This window comes from Chrysemys picta, chromosome 2 (genome assembly GCF_011386835.1).
Source record: "Chrysemys picta bellii isolate R12L10 chromosome 2, ASM1138683v2, whole genome shotgun sequence".
NCBI classification, from domain to species: domain Eukaryota; kingdom Metazoa; phylum Chordata; order Testudines; family Emydidae; genus Chrysemys; species Chrysemys picta.
The window spans coordinates 211642907-211657499 of NC_088792.1; the positions used below are offsets into that span (position 1 = coordinate 211642907).

At 42.3% G+C, this 14593-nt stretch overlaps 1 long non-coding RNA gene across 1 annotated transcript in view; it reads left to right on the forward strand.

The window, feature by feature from the left end:
• The window catches only part of LOC135981698 (uncharacterized), a 52758-nt gene that overhangs the window by 27435 nt on the left and 10730 nt on the right, over positions 1-14593 (forward strand). Inside the window, exon 4 of the long non-coding RNA XR_010598833.1 lies at positions 11509-11587. This is a non-coding gene — a long non-coding RNA (uncharacterized LOC135981698). The remainder of the gene's footprint in view (positions 1-11508; positions 11588-14593) is intronic.

The following is a 14593-nucleotide window of genomic DNA, read 5'->3' on the forward strand; positions in this document are numbered from 1 at the left end:
TAGTTTAGGGCCCTATCCACCAGCCCACTGCTCCCTCCTAAACATAAAATAAAAAATAGCATTTTATTAGAACTCTTTTGATCCCCCTACATTTTAGGGTATTGAAGCAGGTAAAAAACTTCATCTACCATGAATTCTACCAAACTTCTGTGGAGAGAAACTGAAATAACAATTAATAGTTGCCTGTGCTCAAAACTTCTGTTGAACAAACACATTACCCAAAGAAGACAGGTTTGCAACAAACACCAGATCAAAAGAAGTCTGGAGATTCAGCTGTTTACGCACTATATTATATGTTAGGCAGACCATCAAGGAATGACGTGAAGTTCCATTGAAGTCAATGGCACGTAACTATATGCTGAAGTGCTTTGCAGAACCGGGTTCTAAGTCCCAGATCCTCAATGGCATTTGGGTGCCCAACGTCCATTGAAAACAATGGGAGTTAAGCACCTAAACCTCTTTGAGCATGTGGGCCTAAAAGCTTATTAATGAATTAGAATACAAGATGCTGGGTTCAAGTCCACACATTTCTCTCTCAGTGAGGATTTAGCCCATTCCAGAAGTCTAACCTCAGATGCTCAGAAACCAGGGCACTATATTGGTTTCCTCCCCAGTGATCTCTCCACACCCTCCCTTATGGAGTCGTTGTTCCATGCTGTCTCTTGTAAGTGCTAGATTTTGAGCTCTCTGGAGTGGCGGCCATGACTTGCTCTCTTTTTAGTAAAGTGCCAGGTACATAATAATATACTGGGGTTTATAAATGCTTATTAATGATAATACATTTTAAAATAGATATTCATTTTTGTACACAAAAAATGTTTTAGCTGTGAAAACCATTTATTTGGTACAACAAAATCAGCATTGTTCCAGTATGATTTTCTACTCTGTCGACTCTATGTCATATCTTCATCATGAGTAACCCATAACCAGCATCATCTTATTTGAAGAATCTCCACTTTCAAGCCACTACAGACAACTGTGTAAACAGTCAGGCAATTTTGCAAATATATATTTGTTTTCCCAGTAGTTATAGCTATGTTAGAATTGTTAGAGGCTTGTGTTAAATCCATATTTAGGGACCATTTTTGAAAGGCAGATTTCTGACCTGTTAACCTCTAGCAATATTAATTGCTAGACAAGTGGTCTGTCAGTGATTCATTAATGTCTTGTTCACCTAAGATATTTAAAAATAAAATAAAAATACAATGCCTATACTTCCCAGATATAGGTAATCTTGTGTGCCTATGGCTGCCACCCTTCCCCATCTGTGTTCTATGCTAACGGCACATAATGGCACTGCCCCAGGAGTAGCCTGGAACAGATTAGGACACAGAGCTCAAAACTGGCCCTTGGTTCCCTGCTTGTTCCAAGAGGGAAATAATCTAAACCTTACACCTGACTCACATCATATGTCCCTATGCTCTAGCTCAGTTGCACTGACTGGAGTGTTGGTGGGATGGAGCTCCTGCTCAGGATGGAGAATCATGACCCAATGGAGGCTGCTCTCCCTTCCCAGTGTTGACTAGTGATGCAGATAGCCCACACAGGAGATGAAGGGGGGGATTTTATTGCCCCTAACAGGGTAAACAGTAAACTATAACAATACTATTATTAATAATAATGGATCTATCATGTACATGTTTTACAAGTTTTCAACAAGATAAGGACTTCATCCAATCACAATCCAGAAAGATCAACTATTTATTCATAAATTACATGGAAATCCTTATTGCCATTATGCCACATTTTCAACCTGGCTTGCAAATTTCCACAAGCAAATTTTGCATGCACACTCATTTGAACAGACAAGCAAATATTTGTGCTTGCAAATAAAACGGTCAGATTCACAATTAATTGATTTCCATGCACATTCAAGTTTAGAGTCTAGTTTGAAAATCCAGTACAATTTTATCACCTGTGTTTCTCATGGGGCACTCCCTCAAAACCCCCCAAAAGCTGTTTATTACTTTGTACGCTCCCTCTGGATGTACAATCATGTCACTCACTATTGATGGAGTTGTCTGAGTTTCTGTCAAACTGTGGTTTTTGCCAGCAAAATTTTGCATCTGTATCTGGATTTGATATCTTGGAGTTCCTGTCAAATCAATATTTGTTTCATTTCGTTGTTTTGTCAGAAAAATCTATATGGCTGTTATCCCAAAGGAGAGTTAGCAAGTCACTATGTAGCTGATGATTAGTAAATAGTGAAAGGGACAAAGTAGCTCTTATAGCATAAAAGTAAGTTTGAACCTCCTCTCTTTTTCTGAACTGATCTGGATTGTGAACCCCTTCCTTTAAGCTTCAGGACCTGATCAGTTAATTGCTTCCCTGCTGGTCCATGCTCAATGGGCAAAATATCCTCATAGGGCATCTTGTTGCTCCCCCTCAGCTTGTCCAGCAGCCCTGGCCTCACCTGCAGCCACAGGGGTCCTCAGGGATCTCCTTGTCTCCAGGGGCTTCTCAGAGAGCTCTTGCAGGATGCAGGCGATGGTCTTGCAGAAGCTCTGGAGGGAGAGCTCTATGTATGTCTCTCGGATGCAGCTCTCCAGGGCTGCACGAAGTAGCAGGTGTGTCACCTTTGAAGTGCCAACATTTCATGCCATGCTGGTACCGCATAGAAACTCTCTTGGGGCCAGTCACAGCAAGAACTAGTATCACAAGTGTAAAGGAGACCTTTCCAACCATTCCCACACCTCTCTTCCTCCTCATAATACCTCTCTCTTCCTCTTCCTCCAGCCCTAGGAGATGCAATAGTGATTGAAATCTGCTGGTTAGGTTCAGTTAATGATACCAAAGTTTGGAGGTGTACGGGAAAATTATTTATGTATTTTAAATTCAGTACTTGTGAAATGATCCAGATTTAAAGCCCTGGAGCTAGAACTCCTTTACCCAGTACAGTGCAGAATTGACATGGCATCCTTGGCATGACTATATCCTTTTACCTGACCCATGTAAAATAACTCCCCCAAAATGAAAACTCCTTTTCCAGTTTTGGGGGTTTTGTCCCAAAATTGGAAAATTTCAATTAAAAAACCCCAAACATTTTCAGGGTGCATTTTTCATTTTGATAAAAAGGCCATTTTTAGGTTTTTTTTTTTAAAGTTTTGATGGCAAAATTTCAACCAGCTCTACTCAATAGCTTCAGAAATTTGATTCATGTTAACCTGCGAACAGTGGGATCAGAACCAAATCTATGAAAGTTTGGAAGCTGGCCCAGTACTAAGTACTTGATTTGGAATATTATCAATTCCCTCTTGAGTCCCCAATAGTGAGTGGCAAGGAAGGATTAGGGTGTTAGTCTGGGACTTGGGAGATCCAGGTTCAAATTCCTGTTGTACCACAGACTTCCTATGTGACTTTGGGAAAGTCATTTAGGGCTACATTCGCAAAAGGATGTCAGCACCTGACTGCCAATTTAGGTGCCATTGAGATCCTTAAAATCCCCCCTCAGCTGCTGCCAAGCTGGAGCCGCCTAACATCTTTAGGCACTGAGATTTTACCATTAATGTTCCCTAGGCATCCAAGTTTCTGCTAGTGAGCATGTGCACAGCTACCTCAGTCTAGGTGCCTAAGTGTCTGTTTCAGGCTTAAATCCCCAGTGGGATGCTCAAACTAGGTGTTCCCCCACCTATCTCACCTTTGGACTTGCACATAATGGCTGGAGTGAGGTCTCCCTTATAACCTTTAGCCCAGAGGTCAGGGCACTCCTTAAACGTGGGAGACCTGGGTGCCATTATCACTGGACTAGGGGCTAGTCTGGTGTGGATTTCTCTAAAGCTTTCCTGTTGAAGCTATTCTATTGTATATAAATAATCAAAAATGCACTGGGCCAAAGAGAGAGCAAGAATGAGTCTATAGTCCAGTGGTTCAGGCCCTCCTCTGGGAGGAAACCCAAGTTCAAATCCCTTCTCCATATCAAGCAGAGTGGGTCTTCCACATCCCAACTGAGAGCTCACATCACTAGGCTAAAAGTGCCTAGCTGTGCTGCTGTAGTGTTTCAGTGTAGACTCTCGCTACAGTGATGGGAAGAGTTCTTCTGTCGCTGTAGTTAATCCCCCTCCTAGAGAGGAGGTAGCTAGGTCTACACCCGGGGTTAGGTTGACTTAATTACATAGCTGGGTCAACCTAACTTTTTAGTGTAGACCTGGCCTAAGTCCCTTAGTCACTCTGGGTCAGATCCTCAAAGGTATTTAAGCTCCTAACTTCCAGAGATTGAGGATCTGCGCCTCAGTGCTTCATTCCACCCATCTGTGAAATGAGGATAACAAGACTTCCTACCACCTGGGAGGTGTTGTGAGGGAAAATATATGAAATACTGTGAGGTGCTCAGATAATCTGGTGGGAGGGTGGTGGCATGTAAGTACTGTGGCAAAGTACCTTCTTCTCCTCAGCAGGCTCAGTCCTTTTTAGCCTTGGAGAGACAGGCTTGGGCAAAGCAAATCCTTGTAGGTAGCACAGGGTCTGGCTATTCCTTCCCTCAGTCAGTCCCTTGTGCTTGTTTTTCTTCCCTTCTGGGGACAGAGTGCGGCCTTCCTTGCTGCACCTAGCTTACTGGCAGCTTCCCTACTTCTCTCACTCTCTTCCCCCCCCCCCCCCCAGGGGGGCGGGTCTCAAGCAGTTGGAGCCAGCTGAACCTAATTAGTTCCCTGGTAACCCCTTTTCCAGCTGCACCTTATTTCCCCATGGTTATCTCTCCTCAGTGGATTGGGAGAGGCCTTTTAACCCCCTGGGACTAATTACTACACCCCCCCTTTGTAGCTGTTTGTCCTGGGTTTGCCACAGTACCTAAAATGAGTGGAAGAGCACTCAGACGGCAAAGAATCCAATAGTCACATCATGGTGTGATGTGAACATTGCTGCAGTCTGGTTGCAGGGCGATTATTCACTGCAATGGGAGTTGGCTTTATTTAATTATCTTAGGTTCCAGGGATCAGATTTTACTTTCCAAAATCCAGCTGCTGTAGATGCTAGAGCAGTGGTGGACAACCTGCAGCCCGCAGGCCACACGTGGCCCATCAGGGTAATCCTCTGATGGGCCACGAGACAGTTTGTTCATGTTGACCATCCGCAGGCACGACTGTCCGCAGCTCCCAACGGCTGTGGTTTGCCATTCCCGGTCAATGGGAGCTGTGGGAAGCAGTGGCCAGCACGTCCCTGTGGCCTGCGCCATTTCCTGCAGCTCCCATTGGCCAGGAACGGTGAACCGTGGCCACTAGGAACTGCGGGCGGCCATGCTTGCGGACGGTCAATGTAAACAAACTGTCTTGTGGCCCGCCAGTGGATTACCCTGATGGGCCGCAGGGTGCCTACCACTGTGCTAGACTGTTTGTCCTTCATTCTAATGATCAGTGACTGGAGCTTCTGACTGTAAAGACCAGTTTAGAAATAATTTTATTTTAAATTTTCATAAAGCAGAAAAGATTTTTATACTTATTTTTAATATAACACTGCTGCAGGGGAAGAATCTAGCAGCTGGCTGCATGGGAAGAATTTAACAGTGCTAATTAGAATAAATTACAATGTGATTGACCTGCCTTGACAATAAAATATCCTGGAATATTTAAATTGCCTCACAGAACTCATGTTGGGCTTGTCTTAAATAAGGAGTTTTGCCCCACTATAGCTATACTGATGTAACCTACTAGTGTTGATACATTGTGCCAGCGTGAGTCACTTTTTACACTGCTACAGCACATCTATAATAGGGGTTGGGCTAGTGGAGTCACATCAGTGTAGCTACTACACTGGTGTAAAATCCCCAGTGTGGACTAGCTCTTAGGGCTTGTCTACACTGCAAAGTTAATTAGGATTAAGGTAGGGTGTGAATTTAAACTAGAACAGCTATTCCTGAATAACTCTATGCATAGATGAGCCCTTGACCCTTAACAGCTGTTGCTGCCCTGTGTGTCAGTTTTTTTTTTAAAAGCCACTGTTTTCTCAGACTTAGCTATTATGTGACAACACATTAGGTGTGTAATTTTTAATCATGTGCCTGGTGCACAATACAACAAAGTGGATGAAACAATTATTAACACATAATAAAGAGAGGGCAATTTTCCATGTAATAAATATCTGTTTTTAAAATGGAAGACTTTGGTAGATTAGATATGTTATAGTTCTTGATTATTTTTTGCATCATTCCTGAAATATCCATACTAGAAAACACATGTGCCAAACAAGTCATTAATAAAAGTAAATTAATGTTTGCAAGGCATGGCATTCCCAATACAGTCACGAGTGATGATGGACCTCAATTTCACCATCAAGAGTTTAAAAAATTTGCCATAACATATAATTTCAAAGATATTACATCAAATCCAGGTTATTCACAATTTAATGGACTAGTTGAAAATGATGTTAACATAGTAATCTTTTTACTATGTTAAAGCCATTTTCAACTAGCCTACTAGATTGTCAGATATAGATATGGTAGATATATGAAGCTGAAACTACAAGATTTAGATCCAGATTTAGAATCTAAACACTCTAAAATATCCTCTTTTGAATTTTACTAAGAATTTAGTTTCAATTATATAGAATCATAGAATATTAGGGTTGGAAGAGACCTCAGGAAGTCATCTAGTCCAATCCCCTGCTCAAAGCAGGACCAACACCAACTAAATCATTTGTCAAGCTGGGCCTTAAAAACCTCTAAGGATGGAGATTCCACCACCTCCTTAGGTAACCCATTCCAGTGCTTCACCACCCTCTAATATCCAACCTAGACCTCCCTCACTGCAACTTGAGACCATTGCTTCTTGTTCTGTCATCTGCCACCACTGAGAACAGCCTAGATCCATCCTCTTTGGACCCCCCCTTCAGGTAGTTGAAGGCTGCTATCAAATCCCCCCCACTCTTCTCTTCTGCAGACTAAATAACCCCAGTTCCCTCAGCTTCTCCTTGTCATGTGCCCCAGTCCCCTAATAATTTTCGTTACCTCCGCTGGACTCTTTCCAATTTGTCCACATCCCTTCTGTAGTGGGGGGAACCAAAACTGGACGCAATACTCCAGGTGTGGCCTCACCAGTGCCAAATAGAGGGGAATAATCACTTCCCTAGATCTGCTGGCAATGCTCCTACTAATACAGCCCAATATGCCGTTGGCCTTCTTGGCAACAAGGGCACACTGCTGACTCTTATCCAGCTTCTCGACCACTGTAATCCCCAGGTCCTTTTCTGCAGAACTGCTGCTTAGCCAGTTGGTCCCCAGCCTTTAGTGGTGCATGGGATTCTTCCTTCCTAAATGCAGGACTCTGCACTTGTCCTTGTTGAACCTCATCAGATTTCTTTTGGCCCAATCCTCCAATTTGTCTAGGTCATTCTGGACCCTATCCCTACCCTCCAGTGTATCTACCACTCCTCCCAGTTTAGTGTCATCTACAAACTTGCTGAGGGTGCAATCCATCCCGTCATCCAGAATATTAATAAAGATATTTTGTTACCATAAGGTTAATTACATGATATCTTTTAAAAAAAGTATTTCCTCATATCAGTATTAAATGTATTGCCTTTAAAAATGATTGAATGATCTCTTGTTCTTGTTTTATCACAAAGGATAAATATGAGCACCCAATTATATTACATTATTTTATATTATTATATTATTTTAATACACCTATCACGTCCAGTCTTCATTTCCTTTTGGTTCCAAACCATCTTTTGATTCCCTCTCATACCTCCGCTCATGCTTCTCATATAGCCTCTGCTATATCCTTTTTGAACTGAACACAGTACTCCACGTGAATACTGCGTACAGATGTGGTCCCCTCATCTCGAAAAAGATATACTGGCACTAGAAAAGGTTCAGAGAAGGGCAACTAAAATGATTAGGGGTTTGGAGAGGGCCCCATATGAGGAGAGATTAAAGAGGCTAGGATTTTTCAGCTTGGAAAAGAGGAGACTAAGGGGGGATATGATAAAGGTATATAAAATTATGAGTGATGTAGAGAAAGTAGATAAGGAAAAGTTATTTACTTATTCCCATATTACAAGAACTAGGGGTCACCAAATGAAATTAATAGACAGCAGGTTTAAAACAAATAAAAGGAAGTTCTTCTTCACACAGCACACAGTCAACTTGTGGAACTCCTTACCTGAGGAGGTTGTGAAGGCTAGGACTATAACAGTGTTTAAAAGAGAACTGGATAAATTCATGGAGGTTAAGTCCATTAATGGCTATTAGCCACGATGGGTAAGGAATGGTGTCCCTAGACTCTGTTTGTCAGAGGGTGGAGATGGATGGCAGGAGAGAGATCACTTGATCATTACCTGTTAGTTTCACTCCCTCTGGGGCACCTGGCATTGGCCACTGTCGGTAGACAGGATACTGGGCTAGATGGACCTTTGGTCTGACCCAGTACGGCCGTTCTTATGTAACATATCATTGATTTCTATAATGGCATTACATGATCAGTATTTTCTATTCCATTCTTTAAAAACCCTAAGAGGTTTTTTTTTTGGGGGGGGGGGTGGGAGGGAGGGAGGTGTTTGACTGTCACTAGACACTGAGCAGAGGTTTGCACTGACTGTTCAGCAATAATGCCTGGATATTTTTCCTAAGTAGTTACAGTTGCATCCAATGAAGTTGGTTCTAGCCCACAAAAGCTTATGCCCAAATAAATTTGTTAACCTCTAAGGTGCCACAAGGACTCCTCGTTGCTTCGACACTTGTGAATAATACAGCCATCTCAATAAAAAAGGTACACCACACCACAACATCATGCATTCTCTGTTGATACATGTTAGTATTTGAATTTTGACAATTGATGAAGGCTTTTTGTAACTGATTGCAATTCCCCCTCTCATCCTAGTCATCATGACAGCATGTAGGAATGCAGCGGGACAGTGCTTGTGATTTAGCCCAGGGTAGCAACAAGGACTGAATGGGTCAGGGAAACATAAGCCGAAAAGCAGCTAGGGATCCTTTAAAGGCTAGCAGATGTAACTACAAGCATCAGTTTCCCTAAGCACAGAAAAGTCATAGTTAGAGTTTAATTCGGTGTGATACAAATCTAGATAGCACTTAAACACTATTAGCATAAGTCTGCAATATTTAGCCATGCTTTGCTGCTGGTGAATGCAGAAAGACGTACATAACCTTCCAATACATTTCCTTTCTATCTGGCCTAGATCTATGCAATTGACCCAATCACAAGTTTAAATTCTATTATGAATTTATTTTACATATATTATACATATTATTCACTCAAAGCACATTCTATGAAATCATATTACACGAGCCAAGGAAAAATACACTAGTTAGAACTCTGAAGGGCTTTTGTGTTGCATAAGTGAGCTTCATTCCCCGTCGTATAATATAAAAATGGCAAAGACAGTATGGAATGTGCACTGTAATAACTCTAAGTGTTCTCTTAACAACTGTGTATCACACAAAAGGGATGCAGACACTATGAAAGCATTTTCAGTTGCTGTGTAAAAATAATCTAAAGTGTACAAGTACTATCAGATCCACACAAAGAATCTTTCCAGTTAGGTTTCTGTTCAATCTCCTTTTTTCTAGGAAAATAGGGTGAGAAGTTTGTGGTGAGACAGCTCTGGAAATATCCTTGACCCCATTCAATCTGGTTTCAAGCCTCAGTATAGCTAACTGTGCTAGCTGCATTGTTGAAGATCTCCTCTTGATGCAGGGTGAAAATCAGTTGTCCATGCTGACTCTCTGAGATCTTATCTATCTAGGTTTTTATACTATGCCTATCAGTGTGGTGCCTGAGTTCCTTCGTCTTCAGAATCTGAAATCTGTGAGCTGCCTTTAAGTCTCTTGATCATGAGGCTTTTGGGGAGACATCCGCAGTCCCTAGCAGGGATTGGTGGATCTTCTTGGAGTGGATTTTATGGAAAGGGTTAGATATAAAAATAGAAAATGCTTATGAAGCTAGTTGGAGAGAGCTGCAGCATTTGTGGTACATCAAGTGCATATCATTAAAGTGAAAGGTCTGACAGTCACCTGCTGCTGTCTGTGCCCTCCTGCCAGGTGGCAGTGCTAGGGCAGAGATTGGAGCACACAGAAAAATAAAAAGCAGAGGTGTGACATGCTTTTACTTCAACTAAGTGCATGCCATACACCACAAAATATTGCAGTCATTAATGTTTCCTACTTTCTAAAATCTTGGGGATGGTATTTATCTATATTGGTATATGGTTCCCATCACTATGGTACTTGAGCGCCTACCAAGATTATGATGTGTATATAAAATATATATTTCTTTCTTTTTCTTTTCTGTGTATTTGTAGGAAAGCTAGGTCAAGGAAATGGATTTACTCAAAAGGTGCTCAAGTTCATGGTCATCCTGATCCCTTTTAGAAGAGTCACAGGAGAGCCCAATGAATGAATTACATAATATTTGTCCTACTTTTGATTATATATTTGGAAAATATTGTCCAGGGCTGTGTTAGATTTTCTACTGGGTATCTGGCCTTTCAGTTAAAGGCTAAACACGATACAGAAAATGCTGTGCCAAATTAGAAGGATCTTAATTTAAGTACCAATATGACTGAAGAAGCTGTTTTGTATTTTGCCTCCAGAACAAGGAATCATGAACAAGCAGAACATGCTTTTATGTAGCCCCAGAAGCAGGGATCCATATTGGTTACACTGGCTGTATATTTCTGAAGGATCTATTAACCTTTTCCAAAGGTGGATCTGAGAAGGAGGCATACAAGTTTTAGATAGGGAGGAATTTTTAGAAGTTGCACCTCCCCGCTTAAATGCTGACATCCACTGAATGTTGTAAATTAAGTGTAAATATATCTCTGACAGTAGAATTCGACAATAAGAAAGTGAGCTAGAGGATTCTTGAAATGGATCATTGATCATAATAGACAGTGCCCTGGTGCAACTAGTAAAGTGGAAAACATAAGGATAGGGTACCATCTAGTGGATAAATAGTAAAGGAAGCCAAAGAAAATCTATTAAGACACTACATGACGAAGTGTCAGCTGAAAGCATTCTGAATGTTTATGCGTTCAAAAATAATTTCTAAAAATACTTGCTGTGCTTTCTGCTTTCTAAAGGCAACTCAGTTAGTACTTAAGCTAATGGAGACTAAGCAGGTCACAATATATAGGTCAGGTGCTCTTCTTCCTCTCTGGGTTCTGTACCAGGAGACAGGTGGTTTGCTATTAATTAATATCTGAAAGGTGTTTAACATCTAAAGTACTAAATTCAGCATTAACTGTATTGCTTTTATAAATCAGAGAAGGGTCCTGATGTCAGATTGCTATGTAAATATAGGAGCTAAAAATAAAGTGTTAGGGATATGTGCAATGCTTTGGGTTGGATAGCCTTCAGTCATCTATTGCCACCCTATCAGTCTGGGCCTGTTGACTGATTAGGTTTAATTTATAATGGATGAATACCTTTATGCAGGTCTTCGTACTTCTTTCCTAACCTTGTGCCTCTCCAGCACTCAGATAATCACACACACGATTTCTCTACCAGTGCCCTTTGCTTCTGATTGTTGAGTGCTCACTTATTGGTTTAACCCCCAGTTCAGCAAGGTACGGAAGTACCTGCAGAAGTTTAAGAACAGGAGCAGTCCCACCGACTTCAGTGGAATCACTCACTTGTGTAAGTATCTTGCTGAATGGGGTCCTCAGAGAGAGAGGTGGAATATGAGGGAAGATGGAGGCATGTGACACCAAGGAAGCATTACAGAGGTGGAAGTGTCTATAGAGCTATTTAATTTTGGAATGCATGATAGGTATTCCATCCTTGATAAAATAGAAGGATGAGACTCAGGAAGCAGTTTGCTGGAAGAACAGCAGTTGAACCAGTGACAAAGAAGCAAGCACTGAAAGGAAGCAAAGAGAAAGAAAGAAGAGGGAAGTCATCCTGATTAATGACTATAATGAAAAATATTGTCCTAGACACCTGGGGCCCAATGAAAAACCAAATCAGGTATATATGGTACTTCTCAGAAGCCCCAAAGAGGCTAACAGATATCCTGAAGAATGCTAGGGATTTCCTGTAGGCTGTAGTTCATGTAAGAACAAATGAAAGCCATGAAGGCAGTTTTGATATATAATAATCACTTCAAGGTATACTGCAAAGAACTTTTTTAAACAGTGGGTGTGTGACCTTTTTTGTTCCTTTGTGGTATAAAAGAAGTTTGAAGTTTTGCTTACCTCTCTCATTTTTCTGGTTTTGCTGGAGGACTTGTTGGGTGTCTCAGAGGATTTATGTTGTTAGCTCTTCCACCTTAATTGACTCTTTAACAAATACTACTTTCTCCAAAATGTTAATTAGAAATTGTAGTTAAATACGATACAATACAATAACTAAAAACAATGTGCTTAGAAATCCCTTTCCCTAAACTGTTCAGCTTTCCTTGGCTTTTGTGATACATCATTTCGTTAGTTCTTCAATTTTTGAGTTCTCCACATTTCTGAAATTTCTGATGTTAAAAACATGCCCCCTGCCCAAACAAAAACAAACCCCCCAATCCAATTGGGCTTTCTTGGTACAAAAAGAATAACAAGGAAAAAAAGTAATTACCCCATTTTTTTTCTTCTGCATTTTCCCTTTAAGAGACTTGGGAAGTGAGCTGAAGGTGGGAGCAGTGCTAATCCTTCTAGTGCCAAGCATGAGTTAAGGAACAATAATATTGGAGATCTAAGGTGGGATCTACAAAGGAACTTGGACGTTGCAGTGCAGTGCAGTTCCCTCCTTCCTACTGAGTGCCCTAACCTTTGGATTACAGAATTATTCTTGCTCTCTGTCTCTGACCCAATGACTAAGTATATATCCACAGTGCATCAGTGATTAGGACAGAGAGAAAGACTGTAGCCCAGTGGGTAGGGCACCCACATGGGAGATTGAGGGTCCAGTTCCCCTGCTTCAACCACTCTTTCACTATTTATGCAGAGCATAGGTGCCTCCAGAAATTTTTGACATGTTATTATGCACCATCAACCCCTGTGGAGTCATGCTGCTGGCCCCAGAGCCTTGCCAACTGCGCAGCCTCCACCTTCCTTTCCGTCCTGCCCAGATGCAGTGTCATTCCCAGGCTCCCATTTGGGGCTCGGGGCTTCTGCCCTGTGGGTTTGAAACATATTTACCAGAGCTCCGCTCCAGACACCTCTGGCTGAATTTAAACCCTGGTCATTCTCCATCCCCGAGAGGGGACACAGGCTGTTGGAAGTGGGGCAAGGCCAAGCAGGCTCCTTTGGGGAGCCCTGGCACAGAAGCCAGCCCCCATGGCAGCACCAAGGAGGAGCAATGCTGGCTGCTCCCTGCCCACTCAGGTTTGGCTCCACAGCCCCCCTGTTGTGACCTGAGCTGCACTTTGACCCCCATGCAAGGGGATTACAATGTCAATCACTCAAATTTGGACCTGCCACCCACTTGTCATGACAGACAGACAGCAGGGCCAAACCTGAGCTGCTGCTCCTAGCCACTACCAATGTATATGGCCACAGGTGCCACTGAACCACTGTACAACAACTTGGACAGAAGAGACTGAGGGAGCCTAGCATCAGAATATCTGAAAGCCCAGTGGTTAAAGCATTCACCTGAGAGGTCGGAGACCCCTGTTAAAATTCTTTCTCTATCTGCCAGAGAGTGGGGAATTGAACCTGGGTCTCCCACACCACAGGTGAGTGCTCTTAACTGCCAGTCTAAAAGTTATAAGGGGTAGCACCACCATCTCCTGCTGGATTTTGAATGGGACCCGATCTGGTAGGCAGCCTCCGAGCATGCCTCCTGGATTGGACCCCACATGCAACGTAGGCAGCCAAATGCCTGTCTTCCACTGGTTCATGAATCACACAGGTGCAAAGGTGGAGATAGGCATCTGGACACAGTGTGGAGCAGCGGTGCACGTGCCCGGAGTCAGAAACATAGGTGCCTAGGGACCTTTTACTGCAAAAACATAGGGGCCAAGTGAGTTTAGGTGCCTACAGGTTTGCTGGGATTTTTTGTGAATCGCAGTGAGGTCAACACTGGGATTCAGGCATCACCACAACCTCAGACTTAGGCACTGAAGTATCTTTGGGGATCCCACCCCTAGTGCATTGGTACAGAAGGAGAACTTGGATTTTAAGGAATGTTGGGTTGCTTTCTGCAAAGAGAGAGAACTGTTTGGGTTAGACAGAATCTACTGAAGTGGACGGGAGCCATTTGATTTTCTTCAAAACTTACATGGCTTGTTAGGCAGGCTTTGCATTAGATACTACAGTGATAGGTACTAACTACGTAGATAAAATAGGAAGGAAGAGAAGGGGCTACCTTTTACTTTATTCAGATTATATGGCATGTGTGTTTAACGTATAAAATAAAGTGGAAGGTGCAGGAGCGGCTCTATGTATGAAGGTGGCATTGTTATGACACAGCAGAAGGGTGGGAGGTCCAACTCTGATTTTACTTACACCAGTTTCACACTGGTGAAACTCCATTGGTTTCAGTGGAGCAATCCCGGATTTACACTGATAAAAGTGATTCAGGGAGGATGAGGCCTGAGAAGTGTTTTGATGCGTGTGTGTGTGTGTGTGTGTGTGTGTGTGTGTGTGTGTGTTTACAAGGGCAAGGTTTATGGGAAGCAAATGAGAAGCACAAGAAGTGTTAGTAATTCATGGA